At 40.5% G+C, this 23,210-nt stretch overlaps 1 protein-coding gene across 4 annotated transcripts in view; it reads right to left on the minus strand.

Annotated features, from left to right (window-relative positions):
- The window catches only part of INPP5A (inositol polyphosphate-5-phosphatase A), a 1,124,564-nt gene that overhangs the window by 103,535 nt on the left and 997,819 nt on the right, over positions 1-23,210 (minus strand). The gene's annotated exons all lie outside the window — the stretch shown is intronic.

Below are 23,210 nucleotides of genomic sequence, written 5' to 3' on the forward strand. Positions count from 1 at the left end.
CTGTGCGAGCAACATTGACGCCGCGAATGGACGGGAGCTCCCAAGAGGCTGCTTGTACTGAACAATCAGAGGGGGCTACTTCTATGGATATACATGCACAGATCCTCATAAACAGCAGAGAATACACTTGGAGACATCGAACAGAGAAGCAGAGTGGGCCTGAGAGAGATTGGAGGTGAGAGCCCAGGGCAGGAGCCCCTTCCTGTAAGTGATATAATACCTTCTAAACCCGAGATAGTCACACTAGATTCATTGTGGAATCTAACATCGGCCATGGCAAGGTCTTTTGCAGTCTGCTCAGTAAAGATAAATTCTGTGTCTCAAGAACTTGAAGCCACAAATAAAAACTTTGAGGGACATAAAACGGAGATCGCAGAAAAGTTCTCAAGTATGGAAACTTAAGTAAAGCAAATTAAAGAGGTTCAAGCAACCATTATACAAGATTGCGGTGCAGTCAATAGAAAAATTGAAAATATACAGAACTCGTTGAGGCATTTAAATTTAAGAATTCTAAACTTTCCTAGGGTGATTGGAGAAATTCCTAGAGCTACTATAATACGATATTTCCATGAGATATTAGAAATTCCCCCTGAGAAGACTCCACCCCTAGAAAAAGTTTACTTCTTACCAATACAGAAAAAACAACAAATGCAAATGCCTCAAAATGTATTAGAGAATTTAGCTGACTTTCTCGAGTCCTCCAAATATGAGATTGCGGAGAAAACAATGTTGCTAATAACATTTTTCAATGAGAACGACTTGGGAGTAATAATGAGAGCATACTTCAAGAAAATTAATGCAACATTCATAGGATCTCGGATTAGAATATTCCTTGATTTGACAAAGGCGACACAGATAAAAAGGAAGAGTTTTCTTGCTTTAAAACAGGACGCGCTAGCTTTGGGAGCCACTTTCATTCTTAAGTTCCTGTGTAAATGCGTCTTAAAGTATGAGAAGAATAGTTACATCTTTTTTCATCCTGACCAGTTGAAAAGCTTTGTCGAGGCAAAAAAAGGCGTTACTGCTTGTAGGCAGTAGTTAGAAGTCCTGCTTGAGAGAAAATCTGTTATTCTGGTCGTTTTTATTTCTAGAATATGTTTCCTATATTTTGAAAGCTCCTTATGTTTGCATGTACTCCACCCCCAATGACTAGGGGGTCTAATGAGAGGTAAAATATTGGGATGAGATATTAAGTTATGAAATTGTTTCTTTATCATATAAAAATATTGTTTCTGTTTTTATTCCTGATATGATAAACTGTGTTTCATTCACAAAGTTTAATGATTTGAAAATTATTGAAAAATTAATAAATTGAAAAAAAAATCTGGATTTTAAACTGAATGTTGTTTATAGAAGTTTGATACAGAAATCAATGGGATAATTTTCAAATGGATTCATATGTTTAAAACTGGGTTTTACATGTGCAAATGGGCTTTTGAAAACTACAATATATGCCATTGAATTGTCCATAGGTTTTACATGTGCAAGTGTAATTTAAGCACATAAATGGCCTTTTGAAAATCGCTATGTTAGTATGTTACATTTACACACCTAACTCCTTTGAAAGTTACCTCCTTAGTGCAAAGACAAAGGCGTGCACCAAGGCATAGGGTATCCAGACAGGTTTGGGTCTAGGAGACTTGGCTGGCATTCTGGCAATGAAGTGGTTTGCAATCCAGAATAAGGAGGAATGGGTGCCGCAATGGGAACCCCTGCTGGCCAAAAGAGAACCTCGGAGAGGGCTTCTCTATCAACAATTAGCCAGTAAAGAAGACTTTGGGATGCAAAATAAGAAAGAAAAGCTGTAAAATACAAGTATAATAAAAATATTTATTTATTTCTAGAAATAACTCATCTTCTGCATTCCTTTGTGTTCAGATGACCATTAAAAGTACTGAAAATACAATGACGAAGGTTCTTGATTAGACTAGCAAAGATATGCAACTATACTAAAATATATCATATGAAAATTATGACAATTATAAAACTTTTAAGGTGTGAAAGTGCTAGGCTCTGCAATTATTTACAGTGCTTAGCAGTCACTTTTATTTCTTTGTTCCAGAAAAAAATGCTTTAATATTTTAACAGTAGCATATACCTAGAAAATTGATCCAACTGCTTTAATCAGCAGACTTTTTCTGTACTTTTGAAATGAAATGTACTGCATGCCTTAGTGACATTTTATAGTCTTCCAAGAATAAATTAACAACTGTTCCCTTAAAATCTCAGAATACTAGATAGCACAAAAGTTCATGTTTTCTGAAAACCAAATATACAAAAAGGAACTAGCTTCAATTTGCATTCATCTACCTGTTACCTTTCTGTTCGATAAATCTTTACCTTCTAACTCTTCTGATGCATAACAGAAGAGTTTTCTATCTAGATGACAGGTTTTGTGGCATGACTCCATTGATACTTGTGAGTCAGCCAGAAAAATCTTATGAATTCCTAACAAACATTCCACTCCTTCAATTAAAAGAAAAAAATAAAACCCCTAAACACATCTTCACATTTTGTGCCCCTACAAGTTTACTATCTACCTTCTCTAAACAAGCCATTCTGACTTTTGCCAGCAAGCTAGCACTTCATCATTGTGATATCGTGCCTCTCTGGCTCCAGGACCGCCACTAACATGGGAAAGCCAAATTCATCACAAGGGTGTGCAGTGTTCAGACTTGTCACGCCTGACCTGACTGATGACTTCTTGAGCGTAAGTGATATGAATTTACAGCTTGTATCACATTCTTTCAAACTAAACACAAGGCACGAGAATATAACTTTTTTTCAGTCCCCCTTCAAGTTTATTCTTAGCTGCCAAGACCCTGGCGGTGCCATGGCAGCTAAGACCTTGAATATTACATCATTTTGACAGGGACACTAGTGGTGCTTGAAATCCCCGGAAAATCAAAATCAAATCCATACAAAACATTTCAAAAGAAAATACGTTGGCCTAAGAAATTGTACATTTTAAAGCACGTGCAAAGGTTCTGGATACAAACATGCTTAAATTATTGAAGAAAGAACAGACAGAGATTTCTCTGTTTTTCATTAAATGGGGCCATAAATAAAGTTGAAATGTTAAAAAAAGTCCCAAACATTATAGTATGCCATATAAAAATGTGACAGGAAAATATAAGAAAACTCTCATATTTACATTCAAACCATGACGATGATCAAGAGGTTAAATAATTCTCAACTTTAACAAAGATTTCTTCTCAGGAAGTAGAAAGATTTACAGAAATCAGATTGATGTTCACTTTCGCTGCAGCTGCAAGTATTTGCCATTAATTACTAATCACTCCTATAATGAGGATGCCAAAACTATCAAAAGCTTTTACCAGTAAACCAGGAACAATAGCTAATGGGCCTCAACATGCAAAGACCCTAAACTACTGTCATAGATACTAACATTCTGTCTACTGAGAAGCTGAATAACTATTGTTTAAAAAACTAATTCTGGTCACTGATTGTAAGAAATGCCTTTTAATGAAACTTCACTAGGGAAAGCTCATTTGAGATTGGATGTTGCTACGGCGCAGGCTGGTGTGGTGATACTGAAGAGATTGATGTGCACTGAGCCCACCATACTTGAGAGGCAGTAATTCAATTCCCAGCATTGCCAGACCTCTTAAGAATCATAACTGATTTGCTGCCAGCAAAGTTCTGAATCTTAACAAAGGGCTTGTTTCTTGCAGGGCTGGACTTGTGCTGTTAAATTGGCAGATGCTTCTGGATTAACAGGGTCCACTAAAAACAGATTTTCTCTTACCTGCTAATTCCCCGTTAGTCCCCAACCAGCCTGGACCATGTAGAGTTCAGCACTCCCTGCTGGCTGAACAGATCAATGCCAGCATTTAGGAAAGAGATTTCATTGTGTCTCCTTCCTCTCAGGGTCCACTTTACTGCACCTTCTCTCTCAGTTCAAGTGCTTCTACAACAATACTGGAAAATGAGAGAATTGAAAGCAATGACAACAGAGATAAGCTAGAATCTGATCATAAAACCACATCTCACAAATTCCCAACTACAAACCCTTGCATTCTTTCTCTTCTATAGAAGGGCTGATCCAGGCTGATTGAAGACTAACAGAACGGAAATCAGCAGAAAAGAAATTCCTCTTCCGTTACATCTACACCAGCCTGAACCATGTGATGCTTTACCTTAGCAGAGCCTTACCCTCAGATGGATTAATAATGAACTGCAGATCTCTTCTACTACATGTTCTATCCATTGATGCCCATCTATCAATACGGTAATCTTTTGTAAATGTAGGCACAGATTGCATGTGGTAACTTTGTAAATATCTGCCACTCTCAGCATTCAAAAATGTTGGTTTCCTCATCCCCCAACGCTGTAGGGCTCAATGACAGCGGTTCTTTATTAAATGCTAGTCTACCCTTCTTGCAAGCATTCTGACTTTTGAAAAGATCTTGATGTATTCAAATAAAGTTTTAAACACCTTTTAATATTTTGAGTGTGCAAACTCTTCTTCATTTGAGACTTAGGCTCTGTCCAAATGAGACCAATCCAATTCACCGATTCAAGTGAAATGGAGAATTTACCGCTTCCACAATGGGCAGACAAGATGGGCTATATGATTTTTGTTGTTGTTGTCATGTTTCATGTTTCTACCAAAGTAGGAACTATTCCTAAAACTCTTATCTACAAAAATCCCTACACAGAGTCTGCAGAGCTCTGCCACCTGTTGGCAAACAAACCATCAATAGAATATAAAAGTACAAAACCAGAAGCTCAAAGGGTGACTTAATTAATGCCCTCAGAAGTAAATTCAAACCTTTACAGAAAAACAGACAATGAATCTGAGGATAAGACAGCTTTGTTGCCTTCAAACTCCTGATAATAATTGAATGGTATGATAACTCGGTGGTCCTCTTATTGCTGGAAAGGTTGCTGCTTGCACCCTTAGCTACTCTCATGCCTTTTTCAACTCAGTGAAAAACAGATTTCATGAAATTTTATAAGCTGAAATTCTTGGTTCTCGCTGTCAGAAAGCAACCCTCCCCTAAATAATATAGTAAGCTTGTTTATAGAAGCCTCTTTTGATCTCAGCAAATCTTCCACTACTCTGTCCAAAGAGACTCTTCTCTTCAAGGCAATATTTTCAACCTCTATCTGGCAAAGAAATTCAAAGTTCAGGTGATGGATTGACCCTTGACTGATTATACTTTTTACTTGAGTAAGTTTAAGAGGCTCTGCCATTAATATTTTAATACTTCTATCAGATTTGGAAATTAGGTGTTCTTTTATAAGGTGCTATAAAAATCATTTCCAGCTGATGGTATTGTATCCTATCTGCCATGGCGCTCATCATAGACCACAGAGGTTAAATATAAAGCAGAATAGTTTGTTTGTGAGACACTGCATCTGTGGCTATCGCGCCTGGATCCATGAACTGGCTGAAAATCCTAGGAAGTTTTATGTACTACCATGTGACTATAATGTGACTACTGGTATACCCCATCTTTCACATTTGAGTTGAAAGACTTCCAGCTTTGCTCTCATCCGCTCAGACTGTTTGGGATTTTAATTTTCCTGACAAATCAGTTGCTACAAATTGTGGAGGCTCTCCTTTGTCCATGGAACCTTTCAGATCTCTTCCAAAATATTGGGATTCCCTGTTCTTCCTTGTTTCAGTACATTATCACAAAGAATTGTCCAATCTTATATCAATCTTTCTGCACAAACCTTTGTCCAAATGTTAATAAGATATTCCATGATATTGTCATTTCTAGAACTTTTGCATACAATTTCTTATTCTTCTGAGACTAAACTTCCTGAGTTAAGAGTTCAAGCAATTGTGGCTTCTCGTCTGAAGAGGCTAGCATTTGTAGAGACCAATATCCAATTTATTTTTGATAACTCTTTTTTTCTTAAAAATGTTAAAAACCAAATAAATGCTTACTACAACTGAACATGGTATGTCAAGTCCACTCTTGGCAGCTCTACTACTTTAGTAACAGATATTGCAACATACATCTGGCACACAATCTTATCTTCAATACTGCCATCAACACACCTAGGAGCTGTAAACTGAAATTTCTTACCTGTAACTGGTGTTCTCTAATGACAGCATTTTACCAGTCACACATATGGATCATGTGACAGCATCTGGAACCAAACGGATTCTTCTAGAGTATTCTGGAAAAGCCTTTCAATGATTAAGTGTGATAGTTTCCACTTTGCTGCAGTCTCATGGCTTCCTTTAGTTCCATATAATAGCTTTGACTGGACAGAGAACTATGAAAGGGGAAGACAGGATCTGTGTGGCTGGTGAATTGCTGTCTTCAAAGGATAAGTATTACAGGTAAGCTTTCTCTGTGGACAAGCAGTTCACCTTAGTTACACACATGGGACTCCTAGTTAAGGGTTGTCTTACTACTAATTCTTTCTACGGTGCTACTAGATGTTTAACAAAGGACGTGGAGATTAACAACAACAATGCCAATGGGTGGGAAATATTTTTTGGGGGAAATTACTTAAGTACAAGAAAGATGGCCCAAAATTATAAAATGGGTCCTAAGTGGAATAGAGTTGGGCTTTACAGACACCCTGGAGAAGAGACAATTCAAATCTACTGTCTCACAGGAGGCTGAGTCCGGACAGTAACAAAATGTGAATGTGTGGACTGCAGTGCATGGAGCAGCCTTGCTAGTTTCTTGAATGGATATATGTCATCTGAATCAGATCAAAAGTATTTCGAGCCAGGCATCCTGTCTCTAACCGTGGCCAATGTGGGTCATAAGTTACTCAGCAGACCCCATTTCTTGCTGCTCACTCCCAAGGATAAATGGTGGCTTTCCCAAATCTACTTGACTAACAATGGTTAGTGCACTTTTCCAAACCCTTTTTAAACCCAGCTATGCTAGATGTCTTGACCACATCCCTCCAGCAGCAAATTTCACAGCTTGATTGTGCACTGAGTGAAAAAATAGTTTCTTTGATTTATCTTAAATCTGCTGTTAGTTTCATGGAGTGTCCCCTAGTTTTTTGAAAGGGTAAATAACCGTTCTTTATCACTACTCATAATTTATAAACCTCTATCATATTCCCTCTTAGTTGCTCCTTCTCCAAGATGAAGAGCCCTAATCTGTTTAACTGTTCTTCATAAGGGAGTTATTCCAGCTCCTTTATCATTTTTATTGCCCTTTCTGTGCCTTTTTCTAGTTTGATTTTCTTTTTTGAGATAGGACGACCAGAATGGCACACAATACTCAAGATACAGTTGCAATAATTGATACAGAATTTTATAATATTCTCAATTTTCTGTTCTTCTTCAAAATATTCCTCACACACTCTGTTTTGTTTGGATTGCTGCTGCACACTGAGCTGTGGATTTCAACCTTCTGTCCACAAATAACCCCAAGATCCTTTTCCTTGTCTCCTACTATGGAACCCAGCATTAATTAAAACAAAGGGAGCAGTAAAGGGAAAGACAAAAAAAAAAAAAGAAAAAGAAAAATGAACACTGTATAAAAATATATCTAAAAATACAGGGACAGTAACTTTGATACTGGGGTGGGTGCATACGTACGCACATATGCCTGCTCGCGCCAAAGGCCACGGCCATTTTATAACATACGCGCGCAGATGTGCGCACGGTATAAAATAGGCTGTATGTGCGTACGTGTGCACAATTTTACAGGAATTCTCACAAATGCCGCCTCTACCGAGGAAGTGGGGAATTTTAGTAGACCTGCACACTGACGCAATTCCATTTCGTTCCCAGTTCACCCAGATAAAGGATAGGACTTCCTAACCCTCATAGTTAATTATAGCCTCCCTTTTAGCCCCTACCCTTAAAACCCCTCTGACTAGCCCAGTTTTTTTTTTTGTTTTAGGACTTACATGCCATCCATACCAGAAGTAAAATTACAGAGTAGGGGACCCCGGTACCCACTTGTGCACATATTTACACACTGGTTTCATTCATAAATCCTGGGACGTCCATGCCCCTCCCCTTTTTCATTAAAAAAAAAAAAAGGGTGTGTGCACCACCAGGAGATACACACATATGCAGGCACCTTTTAAAATCCACGCGGTGTGCACTGTCCAACTTCTATGCGTCTCCCCCGGTTTCGGCTTGCACCAGGCTTTTAAAATTCACTCCATATCATACAGTAAATTTAATAAATAACATTTAAAACTTAAGCACATAAAGACAGAAAATCATACGATCATAACAAAACACCAAATTACATAACCATGCTAAAAAGGGCCCAACATGGCTGGACATAAAATCTATAAAAAAATACGATAAAAGAAATTAATACATCATCAAATTATATAAACATCTATACAAAAAAAAAAGGTCAGATAGAGATAATCCTCCCTCTTTTCTTCCCTGCCTCCTCTTTCCCCATTTTTCTCTTCCACCTCCTTTCCTCATTCTCCCCCCTTCCTTTCCCCTCCTGCATTTGCTTCCTTTGCCTCCCTTTCTTTTCTCTCTTGTTCCTTATTCTTTCCCTTTCTTTCTTTTTCTCTGTTCTTTTCTTTCCCCTTCCCCCTCCCCTTTTTTCAAGATAATGTGTGCACTTCCTGTGTGCCACCATCAGGTATTAGGATGGTACAGATGTACAATCATGATAATCTTCGAGGGAATGAGCAGCTATCATCTAAATCTTTGGGCTATATTTATTAAATGAATATGTTATATATTTTATCTTTTTATTTTTTTTAAATGTTTTTATTTTTTAGAATTTATATTACATTTACATATTTTTCAATACAAGTACCACTGGGAATTATTATTGTTGTTTTGTGGCTCTTTTTACATGCAGAAAGTATGGTCCCATTTAAATCTGGTTTTATCTCTGCCATTTTGTTAATATATGTTTATATAATTTATGATGTATTCATTTGTGTTTTATCATTGTATTTTTATAAATTTTTTGCCCAGCCCTTGATGCAGGCGTTAGCTGGAACATGGCCATGACAGGCTCTTTTTAGTATGATTGTATAACAAGGGAGGGAATTTTCAAAAGGCTCTATGCGCATTAAAGTAGCATATATTTTAGCAATTTTCAAAAGCCCATTTACTCATGTAAAACCCTTTTGGAAGTTACCCCTTAAATGTTTTTCAGATCTATTTTTATACAGTGTTCATTTATCTTTTTCTTTTCTTTTCTTTGACTTTACTGCTCCCTTTATTTTTATGGTTGTTTGTGGATTTTTCTCTCTTGCTTCTCCTTTACCTTGTTCTTTACTTAGCATTATATACCTTTAGTTAGTTTTCTTTTTCCCCATGTGCAACATTTTGCACTTGTCCACATTAAATCTCACCTGCCATTTAGTTGCTAAGTCCTCCAGTCTCGCAAAATCTTTATCACCTCACTTATTGCTCTTTTTTTAGATTATTTATGAATATTTACAGCACTAGTCCTACTGCAGATCCTTGAGGCATGCCCCTATTTACCTTTCTCTATTGAGAAAACTGATAATTTAATCCTACTATTTCCTGTCTTTTAATTAGTTACAGTACTAATTCACAATAGGATACCTTCCTGTCATATGGTTTTATAACTTCCTGAGGAGTCTCATAAGATACTTTATTAAATGCTTTCTGAAAATCTAGGTACACTATATTGACTGGCTCACCCTTATCCACATGCCTATTAATACCATAAAAAAAATGTCAATAGATTTGCATGGCAAAACTTCCTTTTGCTAAATCCAATTTGGCTCTGTCCTATTAGGCCATGTCTACCCATATGACCAGTAATTTCATGTTTAAGAATTGCTTCTACCATTTTGCCTTGCACTAACACCAAGCCCAATGGTCTTTAGTTTCCTGGATCACCCCTGGAACACTTAAGATGGACAACTGCTGACACTATGGCCCTAACATTATTGGCCTTGACGTGCACCCGCAAAGGTCAGAACTGGTCAGGTATAACAAATGGAAATGCAATCAAGTATTCAATTGGAACTGGTGTGCTTCATCACCAAAGCCCTAGGTCTATGAGAAGTCAAAAGAAACAAAAAGCTGGGTTGACTTTCACAGGTTTCAGTCTGTTCAGGTTAAAGGTAACAGTTTTCTTGCAATCCAGGTAATGAAGTCTTTTTGCCTTTAAAGATATGTGGTCTAAGAAAAATATTGGGAGGATGATTGACTGATTAAGTTGAAAATCAAATGCCTCCCTCAACCTGGAATTTTGAATGTATGCAGACAACCACTCTATTATGATAAAATCTGGAATAAGGCAGATATGTCACTCAAGTCTGGATCTTATCTGACATTTCGTGGTTTACTTCCTCAAACCCATTGTTTCTGAAACCTCTTCTTACATCCACAACTCCGGTCATTTCATGTCCTCTCTTGAAAAGTTAACTTTACCAACTCCTGATTGTATTATGGCCACCTTAGACAAAGAATCCCTCTATACCAATATACTGCAGCAAGAAGCCATAAATTTGGTTGCCTCTACTTTATCGAGCTGCCCTGACATTTCTCCTTTGATCTCATACTTAAGTTCACTCACACTGCTGTTACATAAATTTTCTTTACTTCTAATAACTTTTTTTTCAACAAATTAAGGGCACTGCAATGGTGGGCACCATGGTACCAGACACTGCATGCCTTTGTGTGTCCCATTTTGAAGCTATACATTTATACCCCTCCGAGTTTTGGACGTTTTGCATTTCCTAGCTTTGTTATATTAATAATGATTTTTGATCTGGCAGGGTTCTCACATTCAGTTTTGTTATTGACTGGTTAAACTGTTGCATTAGTCACCTTAATTTTTCTTTTAAAGTACATGACTCCCAAATTTCATTTTTAGATATTTACCATCTCAGTTTAATGTCTGTTAACTCTGAAAAACTTTCTTCACCATGGACATTAATTTGATGATCCTGCTGGTCAGGGCCGATGCAAGGGGATTTGGCGTCCTAGGCGAGCCTTCTCCCTTCCCCCTCCCCCCCCCGGGTCACGCCACCACCCCCGGTCTCAGCCCCAACTCCTACCTCATTCTCGATCATGCCCGCCGACTGTGTGGTTTTCTGAGTCGTGAGCAGGTTGGGCACTGCTTGCGGCCCGCCAAATCTCCACTCCTCTTTGCCATCGCTTGTGGCCCCATATGGCTCGCACCCAGTGGGGTACCAAGGGTCTCTGGTGCCCGGGGGCCAATGCATTTGTGTGCCTCTCCAGCATCCCCCCTTAACCCTTCTTGTACTAATGCTTAAGGTCACAGAAGACAGAAGAACTTTTTTTTTGGGGGGGGGGGCCAAAATGACATTTCTTCATTACACCCACCTCTATAGCATGGATCCTGCTTTAAAATTGGTTATAAAAAAAAGTGTTAATAAAAAAAAGTGTTAATAAAAAAGTCCAAAGGGTCTTCTGCTTAATTTAAAAAAGCTGGCCAGTTTCATACTATACAATTATTTGATAGCCTCATTCGACTAATTCTATATGGCTATGAGAGTGAAGACTGGAATATATAGGAAGAGACAGAATGTCAATATAAATCCTGCACCTCCAGTTCTGTAACTCTGTGCATCCACTGAAATTCCCCCAAACAATGGAGCTTGGATGTTTCCCTTACAGCTCATCATACTAAAAGATATTTTCAAATTCTGGTGTCACCTCACAGTAACAGCAGCACAAACAGCTTCCACTGCCAGACACATTGTGAACCAACACAAAACCCCGCAAAAAAGACACTCAAAATCTATACTGCAATCCCATCGTAACATAACAGTAATAACACCAAGGACTCAAACAACAATAACCCTAACTGTGAAAAAGCAAGGGTAAATATTACACTGGGTCCTAGAATACCAATACACCACCACCTCCTGAGGAAACAAAACAAACCCGATTGCTATAGATCCCTATACAGACACTATATGCTAGCAGAATATCTCATCATGGTCACACACACAAAGCAGAGACAGACCCTCACCAAATACAGAATACAAAATAAAGGAGCACAAATTAGACAAAACTGAAATGGAAACCCCAAGAAGCCAGACTCTGTATATTAACAATGGAAAAACAGAACCACCATTCCTCATAAAACAAATAAAATCAAGAAACACAAAGCATCAGTTATAATAGTAAAACCATACTAATAAAAGGATATTTTAAAACTACTGATAAATAGAATTTCTATTAATTAAAATCATATACATTTTTTACAATTTCCCAAACACCAATAAAATATTTCAAAACAGCACATATCAAATAACACCCAATAATTAAAACTAATAAGGATTTTAAAAAAGCCCCTGCTGTCCATAAGTGGGAGCTCTTGATTTCCAGTCACCCTGATATTGTCGAGGATTAGGAGGTTATCCTCTCTCACACATACTCACATGTCCATTCTCTCTCACACATAAACTGTCACATACATACACATTCATTCTCTTATACCCACCATAACCTCTCGCTCTCACAGACACTGACACACTCTCAGGCTCTAAAACACTCTCTCCTCCTCCACACCTCCCCCCCACACACACAAACTCTTACTCCCCTGGATTTTCTCATACACACTCATGATTCTCACTGGCTCCCTCACATACACACAAACACACACACCCAGGCAAGCTCCCAATCATTCTCACACAAACACACACACACCCAGGCAAGCTCCCAGTCATTCTCTCTCACACACACACACACACACACTGACCCCCAAGGCAGGCTCCCATTCATTTTCACACCACTCCCTCACCATCCCCCAGGCATGCACACATTCATTCTCACACACACATACACCGCACACAGGCAGGCACCTATTCTCACACATACAAACCCCAGGAAGACACCCATTCATTCTCATACACAGCATACCCTCAGGCAGGCACCCATGCATTCACACACATACACCTCCAGGCAGACTCCCATTCATACACATGCACACACTAAAGGCAGACCCCCATTCATACACATGCACACACTAAAGGCAGACCCCCTCTCTTTCTTTTGCCAGCAACCTTGGAGCCTCTCTCATTCCCCTGCTGCCACTGTCACTGCTGCCGCATGGCTATTGGGGAGGTGCTGATTGCTGCTACTGGCACTGAAGCCCATTCTGCTGCCTCCTCTGTGCAGGCCCCATGGGTTTCTACTTCCTCCATGCTGATCTCGTACATTGTGAGATGCGCATAGAGAAAGTGCTACTCTTGCACATTCCCAAAGATTACATGTGCCAATCAGTAAAAAGTAATTTATTTTTTTTACCTTTGCTGTCTGATCTTAGTTTTCTAATAGGCTGGTCACAGGCTTTTTTGTTCCACCTTCCCTTTCTTATTTTTTTGCCAATTCCTTTTATATTGCCTTTTTTTCTATTTCTTTTCTCTCCATCTATCTTCTTCCCTCAAACACAGTCAGGTTCTCATTCTCACATGCTTTCTCTCTCACACACACACACACAGGTTCTCACATGCTCTCTCTCATACAATCATTTATACACACAGTCTCTCTCTTGCACATGCTGGCTGACTTTCACACACACAAGCTCTCTCTCACTCCCACATGCTGCCTTGCTCAAGCACAGGCTCTCACTGTCACATGATGTCTCTCTCACATACACAGAGGCTCTCACATGCTGTCTCTGCAAACATTCAGGTCCTCACTCCCACACGCAGTCTCTCAACTCATCTCATACACACACACACACAATCTCTCAACTCATCTCATACACACACACAATCTCTCAATTCATCTCATACACCCACACATACACTCTATCTACAGGCCTTCAGCCTCTCTCTTGCCTCTGGGTCTCCTCTTCACGGGTCGCCGCAGGATGGGCTCTGCAGCAGCCCTGATCTTCTCGGGCTGCCCGCAATGTGGGATCCACGGTGGCAGCCCTGCTACCGGGCCTTCTCCTCTTCTCAGCCTGCTGCGACTTGAGATTCGCGGATGACTATAAACGCTGCTCCTCTTCTGCACGCAGCTGATGCTCCTCCTCCTTCCTGCACGTGAGGCTTCTGGGGCCACGCTGGCAGGAAGGAGGAGAAGCACCTGCAGGTTTGGAAGCAACCTTTTTCTTCGGGCCGTGGTGACATGAGCTCCACCACGGCCCTGCTGATCTTCTTGCTGTGTGTGTCCAGCACACAGCACAGCACAACGGTAGTTCACTGCTCAGCCGCCAGTGGGATGAGGTCCACCGGCAGCTGCATTGGCTCCCCCTGACCTCCCCTCGGTATACCACTGCTTGGCGCCCCCTAATGCTCGGTGCCCCAGGCCCAGGCCTAGTTCGCCTAGTGCTTCCACTGGCCCTGCTGTTGGTAGAGAGAATGTCTTTGCCTGATTCATGTCTAGCACAGCCCCAAAGAACTCCAATCGGGGTGATGGTCTCAGGTTAGATTTTGAGTAATTTATGATGAACCCTAGGAACTTCAGCACCTGGATAATATCGCACATGGGTTCATTTGCTCCTGCCTGAGATGTGCTCTTGACCAGCTAATCATCGAAATAAGAGAATACATGAACAGAATCTGTGCAGAAATCCCATAACTACCAGACATTTTGGGAAAATCCACAATACTGATGGTAGGCCAAAAGTCAATACATGGTGCTGGAAGTGGCAATTCCCTACCATAAATCTGAGATATTTTCTGTGCCTGGGGTGTATCTCTATATGGCTATATGCATCCTTGAGATCCATGGAACATCTTTGTTTAGAAGGAGAACAACAGTGGACAGGGAAATCATTTTGAACTTTTCTTTCAGAATGAATTTGTTTAAGAAAGGCTCTTAGGTCTAGGATGGGATAGTATTCTACGATCCTCCTGGAAACCAGAAAGTATTTGGAATAAAATCCCTAATTACTTTCTTGTGGTGGAACAGGCTCAACTGCTCTGTTGTGTAAGAGGGATTGATTTCCCATTTCTAGCAACTTCTGGTGACAGCGTGAAAAAATGTCTTAAAGATTAATTTAGTGTCTCCCTACTAGGATGTGTGTATATGTCTCTCTCTCTCTATATATATACTTATATATATGTTCACATACACACATGTATACATACATGATTATGTATATACAGACACACACAGAGATTTATAAACCCATTGTCCAATACTCCCAGCGAACAGGATACTCACTGATGCTGCTGAGATGCAGCAAACTCAACACAACTCCTTCTTATCAAGGCAGAAGCTAATGCAAGGGTAGGCAACGCTGGACCTGGAGTTCTACAGACAGGTCTGTTTCTTAGGATATCCACAATGAACATGCATGATATTTGTGCATACAATGGAGGCAGTGAATGCGAATATATTTCATACATATTTATTGTGGATATCCTGAAAACTAGATCTTTTTGTGGCACTCAGGACGAGAGGTGCCTTCCTCTGAGCTGCTGCTTCAAAGGCCCTTAAGAAATAGGATTATAATCAAGCAGACAAAAAACACTTCCCACTTACTTAGTTGTTCCAATTAAACAAACCTTTACTGATTCAAAATATGGCATTAAATAAGTAGACAAAAAAAATAAATCTCCAGAATGTACCTGCAGTGCATAACACATAAAAGTCACAATTGCAAGTTCCTAGGGTTTCTTGACCTCTCTTATCTATAAGACTTTCCCAGAAGCCAGCTATTTTTTTTTTTTTTTTTACTTCTACAGACTTTCCCTATTGCACCTGCAAGCCTCCTAACCATTCTTAATGTTTATCCTTTCTTCAGATTAGGAATGTAACATTCCAAGGGTATTGTTATAGTACTCTGTGGATTTAGGTAACAGCTGTTTTCTCCTGGGTCAGCTGGAATGATTGACTCTCGCTTCTCCTTTCTCCTCCTCTTCATGGAACAAGAAGACTAATGTCCTTCCATTCCAATTTCTATCCTCCTTCACTCTTTGCTTTAGCTACCAGCGCGGTACTCTAGTGCTGGCTGGAACAGCTGTTACTGTTTCCTCCTTCCTACAGAGAAGGAGAGTCGAACAACTCCTCAAAAAACTCCCATTAGGAGTTCTTTCCCCAAATATTTATGTATCATAGGAAAAATTCCTCCCATCTGGGGATGGATTACATAAATAGCACTAACACACTTCACCCACTAAGAGTCAAAGTACTCTGTTAGACATATATCTGTTATCAATAAGAAGCGTAGGGCTCATTATAAAATGTATCTATCTCTCTCTCTATATATATATATATAGAGAGAGAGAGAGAGAGATAGATATATGTGTATATATGTGTAGTTTTTATTTGTATTTATACCCACTCAATCGCCAATTCTTGGCAATTTACAATAACATACATAAACAATATCATACATATATGTGGAAAAATTAAACAAAAACAAATAAAATTATACAACACTATAAAATAATAAAACAAAACCAAATCAAACAGACAACAAAGGCATAACAAAAAGATGACGTAATTCACACTACTGTGACTTCCATGCAAAGGCAAAGATGACTACTGTCTCATGTACCCATACAACTGTTCTGTTTTACTGAGCCCATAGCTGTTCATAGACACTCTCTAATACAGTGGTTTCTCAACCTTTTTTCTGTCGGGACACACCTGACAGATGGTTCTCACATGCATAACACACTGACCCATGATCGTCATGGGGCTAGATGTAAAAGTATAGTTTGCATCCAAGGGAACCCCCCTGACCCACAATAATGGATGTAAAGCAGAATTATGACATTCCCCATACAACTCACCCTACAAAAAAAGATATTCTGGTCCTGGTGTCATCTCAGAAACAGCAACTCAAACTCCTTCTACTTCCAGGCTCAATAGCCCTACTTATGAAAAGACAGTAGTTTAACACCAATGCATGTCCTCTTGAGAAAACGCAACAAATAAGACTGATACAAACGCTTACATGCTAGTAAAATATCTCATCTCGGTAACAGACACAGAACCAACCTAACATACTCCCAGGATCTGTAGTAATGCACATAAACTAATCTGCACACAGTTGCACCTGTATTATGGAATACACTCAAACAGGAGCAACCCTATCTATGAAAAGGCAACACTACAAATATTAAATCAGGCCCTAAAAACCAATACACCTCTTATTAGGAAAACAGAACTAGCAAGCAGCTATAGATCCCCACACAGAAATAATTGTAAAACTATACTAATAAGCAGAATAAATGTTTCAAAACAGCTATGAACAGAATAACATCCAACAATTAAAAACTCATAAAAACTATTAAACATTCTCCAAACACCAATAAAATATTTCAAAAAAGCAGACATCACATAATATTAAATAATTAAAATGGCAGTCAATGAAGAAAAATAAACTTAAAAAGCCACCTTTACTTACCCCCTCCAGCAGCTCTCCTACTCCCCTTCCATGCAGGCCGTGGCACACACCAGAAGCAGCAGTAGAAGCTAAGCTCTATACTCATGGTCTTCTTCCTTAGTGCCCATGTCTCTCTCACACACACACACACACACACACACACACGCACACACACACACCATACCAGTCATGCCCCCATGACCAGTTTCTGTCTCTCACACACTAATCATCTCCCAAACAGTCTTTGACACACACACACCAGTCACCTTCCTGAACAGTTTTTCTCATGCCATACACACACACAGGCTTCCCATTCCTGTGTTCTACTTACATATATGGGCTTCTCACTCTCATAATCACTTTCTCTGTCTCACACACCCACTCACCAGTCTTTCACTCCCATGCTTGTTCTCTCCACATGCACAGGCTTCTCATTCCCATAATCACTTTCTTTCTCTTTCACACACACACACAAACACACACCAGTGACCTGATCTCTCTCATGCATACACACACACACACAGGCTTCCCACTCCCATGTTCTCTTTCAGATATACAGGCTTCTCCCTCCCATGTTGTGTCTCACACACACCCAGGTTTCTCACTCCCATGCTCACTCCCTTCACATGCACAGGCTTCTCATTCCCATAATCACTTTCTCTCTGTTACACACACACCAGTCTCTCTCTCATTTCCATGCTCGCTCTCCACGTGCACAGGCTTCTCATTCCCTGACTCACATTCACACACACCAGTCTCTTTCTCTTACACACACTGTCACCTTACCAACCAGTCTGTCTCTCATGCATACACACACACACACACACAGGCTTCCCACTCCCATGCTCTCTCTCACATAATCAGGCTTCTCTCTCCCATGCTTTCTTTCACACACACACACCCCCACAACACCAGGCTTCTTACGCCCATGCTTTCTCACATACCCAGATTTCTCACTTCCATGCTTTTTCTCTCTCTCACACACACACATCAGTTACCTCCCTGACTAATGTCTCACACTCTCACATACACATCAGTCATCTCCCTGAGCAGTCACTTTCATTGTCTCCCACATATACCCACACATCAGCTCTCTGACCAGTTTCTCTCAATCACACACATGCTCTCAATCACACACAGGCTGGCTGGCTGCTTCTCTCTCTTTCTCTCACTCACTTCCTCTCCCCCCCCCCCAAGCACAAATGGTAGCTGCAGCAGCCTCCTCCTCCAGCCCCCGCAGGCCAAGAAAGAAGAATCCCATCGGCCGCGGGAGCCTCATGCTGCTGTCTCCTTTCCCGATTACCGGCTGCTTCGATTGCTCGGAGGCTGCTGCTGCTGCCGCCGCTATCTTTCCACGCGGCACGGCTCTTTCTCCTTCCCGCGCACCGCGTATCACTTCCTGTTCCGGGTCTTGGGGGGGGGGGGGAGGGGTGCGTGAAGAAGAAAAGGCCAGCCGCAGGTGCCACTGCTTCTACCACCGCTGCCGATCCCACTGGACTTGAATGTACTGATAGCCCAGTGGCAAAGGCAGCAGGGAAGGAAGAGCAGCAGGAGAGACCGGGAGCACGTGACACACCGGTTGAGAAGCGCTGCTCTAAGGGGAAATCATACTTAGAACATAACAATATAACATAAGAATTGCCATACTGAATCAGGTTGAGGGTCCATCAAGTCTAATATCCTATTTCCAACAGTGGCCTATCCAGGTCACAAATACCTGAGGCAAGATTTCAAACAGTAAATAGATCGCTTGCTGCTATTGTGCAGCCAATAAAACCAGTCAGTCCTGTTTTTTAGGAAAGTAATCTCAGAAAGATATACTCTACCATAGTTTCCTGATCTGGGCATGAAGCCTCAAAACATGGATCTTCAGTCTGACAATTGTGGAACGTCCTGGGGAACAGCTGTCATTGGCTCCTTTGTAGGGCTGAAAGGCTATTATGTAAAGTCGCTGTGAGAAATAATTTTGAGTTTCTTTGCTTTGTATGAGCTGATGATAGTGGTGCCTGCTGCCTCCTTGGGCCATGCGAGCACAGGAGGCCCCCATACAGAATTGGTGCAAGAGTATTTGGCGCCCTAAGTGAACCTTTGGTCATGGATCCTCCTCCTCCAACTTACCTACTGGTGGCAGCTCCTATCGGCTCTGGCACAGCACCCCTCTGTTATGACTATCGTTGCCCGACGTCTCCACTCCGCCCTCCTTACCTCTCTGGCGACTCCTCCTGCGGTTGATGGACGTTTGGCTGCTGTGGCGTCTGCCTGCTGTCCTCTCCGGCGTCCCCGGACCGGCTTGGGTGCTGCCTCCCGCCATACTGTTCAGCTGCCTTAGGGCGCACGTGCTGCATGGCCCTGCTTCAAGAACCTTCAGTGGCGCGAACCTCAGGGGCATCCCCCTGTGATGACATCATGCATCCAGGATATAAAAGGCCTATGCGATTGCTAGCTAATCAAGTTAGCAAAGGTTAGGTTTGGATTCCAACGGATGGGATTCGCTCTCCGTACCTTGCAACTCTGCCTCCTTTGGACCTACTCTATTGGGGTACCCACTCCTCGGGGCCTCTCTCTCTCTTTTAAATTTCAGGTCGCAGTCTGGAACCGGTACTCGCTCCTCGAGGGCCCATGTTCCTGGACTCGCTACTTGGACTCCTCTTCTGCCAGGAAGACACTGCTGCCTATAACATCTGTGAGTTACCACCTCTGCCTCTCAGAGCTATTCCCTGGAACCAGGTACTTGCTTCCTCGAGGGCCTGCCTTTACTCCAGCTCCTGTGCTCCATACTGAGAGACCGCTGCGTGAGTACATTACCAAGGAGGCTCTATTCCTGAACTCTGCATATCCTGCTACTACTCACAATCTCAGTTCTCTCTATTACAGCACAGCCATTGGGATCGCTGTTCCAGAGCCTGAGGGACTACAAGCCCAACCGGGCTACTTCCAGCTCACTACTGCCACCTCTGGTGGTTCACCAATCCTGTCTAATAAAAGAACTAGTGTGTGTGTGTCTCCTACGCTGAGCCTGACCTGTAGCCCTTCATAGGACTTCCCCCCGTGGGCGTGGTCATCTGCCACCGGTCCAGGGATCCACCCAAAACCCTTACAAATAATAACACCCTCTGGCTTTGTGCTGGCAGGATTTTGCTGTCCCCCGAAATTTTAATTCTCTAGGCAACTGCCTAATTTGTCTATTGGAAATACTAGCCCTCCCTCCATGTATGTGGTGCCACAGTATAGAATGGGCTATCCCTGTTGTTTTGATCCTTCAATGTTACTAGTTTCTACTCAAGTCTCTACAGCCAACAGACCAAGAGGGGACTCAACTGCACTGCAGGAAGGTGGACTCTCAAATGCAGCAAAGGGGCTTGCAGCACATGGATCCCTCATATGTACGCCAGCAGAGCAAGCTTTAGACTAAGAAGTGCAGCAAGATAGAGGAAAGGGGGCATGATGGAAGTTTTGTCCTAAAGGTTGCCAGTGGTTGGTTCAGCCAGAAGGTTCATGGCACAGACTGGTGGAGATGAAACAGACTACTTTATTGTGGGTCTCTCATCCCATAGACGTAATATATTATAATCCAGAGGCCTCTGCTAGTTTGCCAGCAGAATTCTAAAATGCTTTGCAGAGAACACTATTATTGTTTTCATCATCTAATTATAACCGATGCTCATTTTATCTCTCCCTAAAGGATGAATAAATACTCCACCACGCTATTGGGATTTGAACCTACCACAGGTTTATACAGATGTTCAGGTGGATACTTTAGACAGCAGAGCTATCTTGAGTTAAAAAAAAAAAAGGTGCTGACTCAAAGTAATCCATTAATTTGTCTAGTTAGGAAAACCATACTATAGGGTTAATGTTAAATTGGGGGCAGGGAAGGGGCAGAAAAAATGTAGGAAATACAATAGCAGGTGAGGCAAAAGTGCAACAAATTAAGAGAACACCAAGACTGCATCACTGGATATTTGGTCTAGTGAATTCCTTCTGTTTTTCCCACAATTTGCACAATTATTTGGCATCAGTTTACTAATGCAAATATATTTGAGATTGTTTTACTGCTTTCTTTGCTGACCATTAAAGCTTCTTTTTAAATTCAAATGCACATTAATTATGCACATAAGCCTAACACAAAAGTGCCTTTAGATCTCTTTCCTTTTTTGTTTAGCAGGGAAGCAAGGCTTTGTTTGTCATGAGGACTTTTTTTTTTAGAGGTGAAACTGACCTACCATACACTTAATTGCCCACAACAATATAGTAAGAAGCTGTAAGTATTCAGATTGTCTATGGGAGGATCCCTTCTCTAACAGTTAATTAAAAAAAAAGGAAAAGCCTAATAATACTGACAAATAAGTCTTCACCTCTTTAACTTATCAAATAATGTTTTTGTAATTAAGATTTTAAAGCTGTCAGTTGCCTTACTGAATGCTCAGTGCAAAGATTACTTTATGGCACTAGGTCAAGTCACCTGAACATGTTTTCACTAATATGACCTTGGCTTCCATAAGTACATTTATTTATCTGATTTTTATATTCCACTTTTCAGCACTTCAAAGCGGATTACATTCAGGTACTGTAGGTATTACTGGATATTATTATATAATAATTAACAGACAAATTAAAAATAATGGAAATGTACACTTTACATTGATTTATCTGGTTCATTTCTCTATCTTCTGATGCCATAACCAATCTTGGAGCACACAAGTAGATGCAGCCTCAATTCTGTCTCCAGCCAGCAGAAGGGAGACAGATCAAAAGCAAGCAAATACATAATGTCTTTTGTACATTAAATATCCTTTTTCAAATGTATGGTGTACAAAGTGTACAATGGTTCTTGACAGTACTTAAAAAGTAGTGGTGCCTATCAATCAGAAATTCTTTATCCAGCTCACATGGACTGCTACTTTCTATGGAAGAGCACAAATACATTTAGGTGTAATGAAAGCCTGCAATAATCCACTTGACAGAAATGTATATTGCATTACTGTAATTAAATAAACAACAACAAAACCCCTAGGAACATCTGCAAATATATGTTTATTCTGACTTTAAGACTGTCAAACAGTAACACAAGTGTGAGTCATGTGTAAAATGGCAATTAATAGTAATTTGATCCCTATAAGGTTATGTCAGCTGAAAGACCTTTGAGCAAAGAAGTGATGAGTTAAGTGGAATTCAGTGATGCACCAGGTCCTAGTAACACATCCATTGCTTTCCCCTCTTCCTCCTTTTAACTCAGCCCAGATACCGAGTTAATGGAGCTTATATGGAGATTTACACACTGTTGGTCCATAATCAATAAGTACACTTTAGAGATTTGGTAACCTCTGCCTGAACACTTCTGTATCCCTGAGGAGTAGCACAATCACGATCCTGGCTGGCTGCTGAGAGGTAACTGGACTAAGACGATTAAACGACAAGCTTAACCACATTTCTTTTGCATGGAAATAAAACAGAATGACAACATCTATTTCTACTCACTCATAAATGAGGTATCACCTTATATATTTTTTGTTTCTATTTGTCAACCTTCATTTTCATAAATAATGAGAATACTTATTCTCTTTTTCTATGAAACAACTTGTATTCCAGCACATCTCCCTTTTTCATATACTCTTTATACACTACATTAACTTTGCTCACTCTATTCACCAAATTTGAACATGTCAAAAAGTTTGTCTAATATAATCACCATAAAAAAAAATTCAGTTTGCAAAGCTTACAGCTACTGAATAATTTTATATTATAAATGTATGTGTATGTATTTTGTTCTTTAAGAATTATAATATTATTCTTAACTCTTTATTACTTTACTTCTTTTGCCAGGGAACTCAGGTGCACATGCCCTGGATTGGACTTGAAAGTGCTTTAAAACTGGTAAGTGTTCCCTAGGTTTCCGCAACAATAAAATGGGGCAAAGCTAAGTACATCACTACATAGCAATATATTCTATCTGATGAGCATGCC

The sequence above is a fragment of the Rhinatrema bivittatum genome, chromosome 7, assembly GCF_901001135.1.
Source record: "Rhinatrema bivittatum chromosome 7, aRhiBiv1.1, whole genome shotgun sequence".
Taxonomy (NCBI): domain Eukaryota; kingdom Metazoa; phylum Chordata; class Amphibia; order Gymnophiona; family Rhinatrematidae; genus Rhinatrema; species Rhinatrema bivittatum.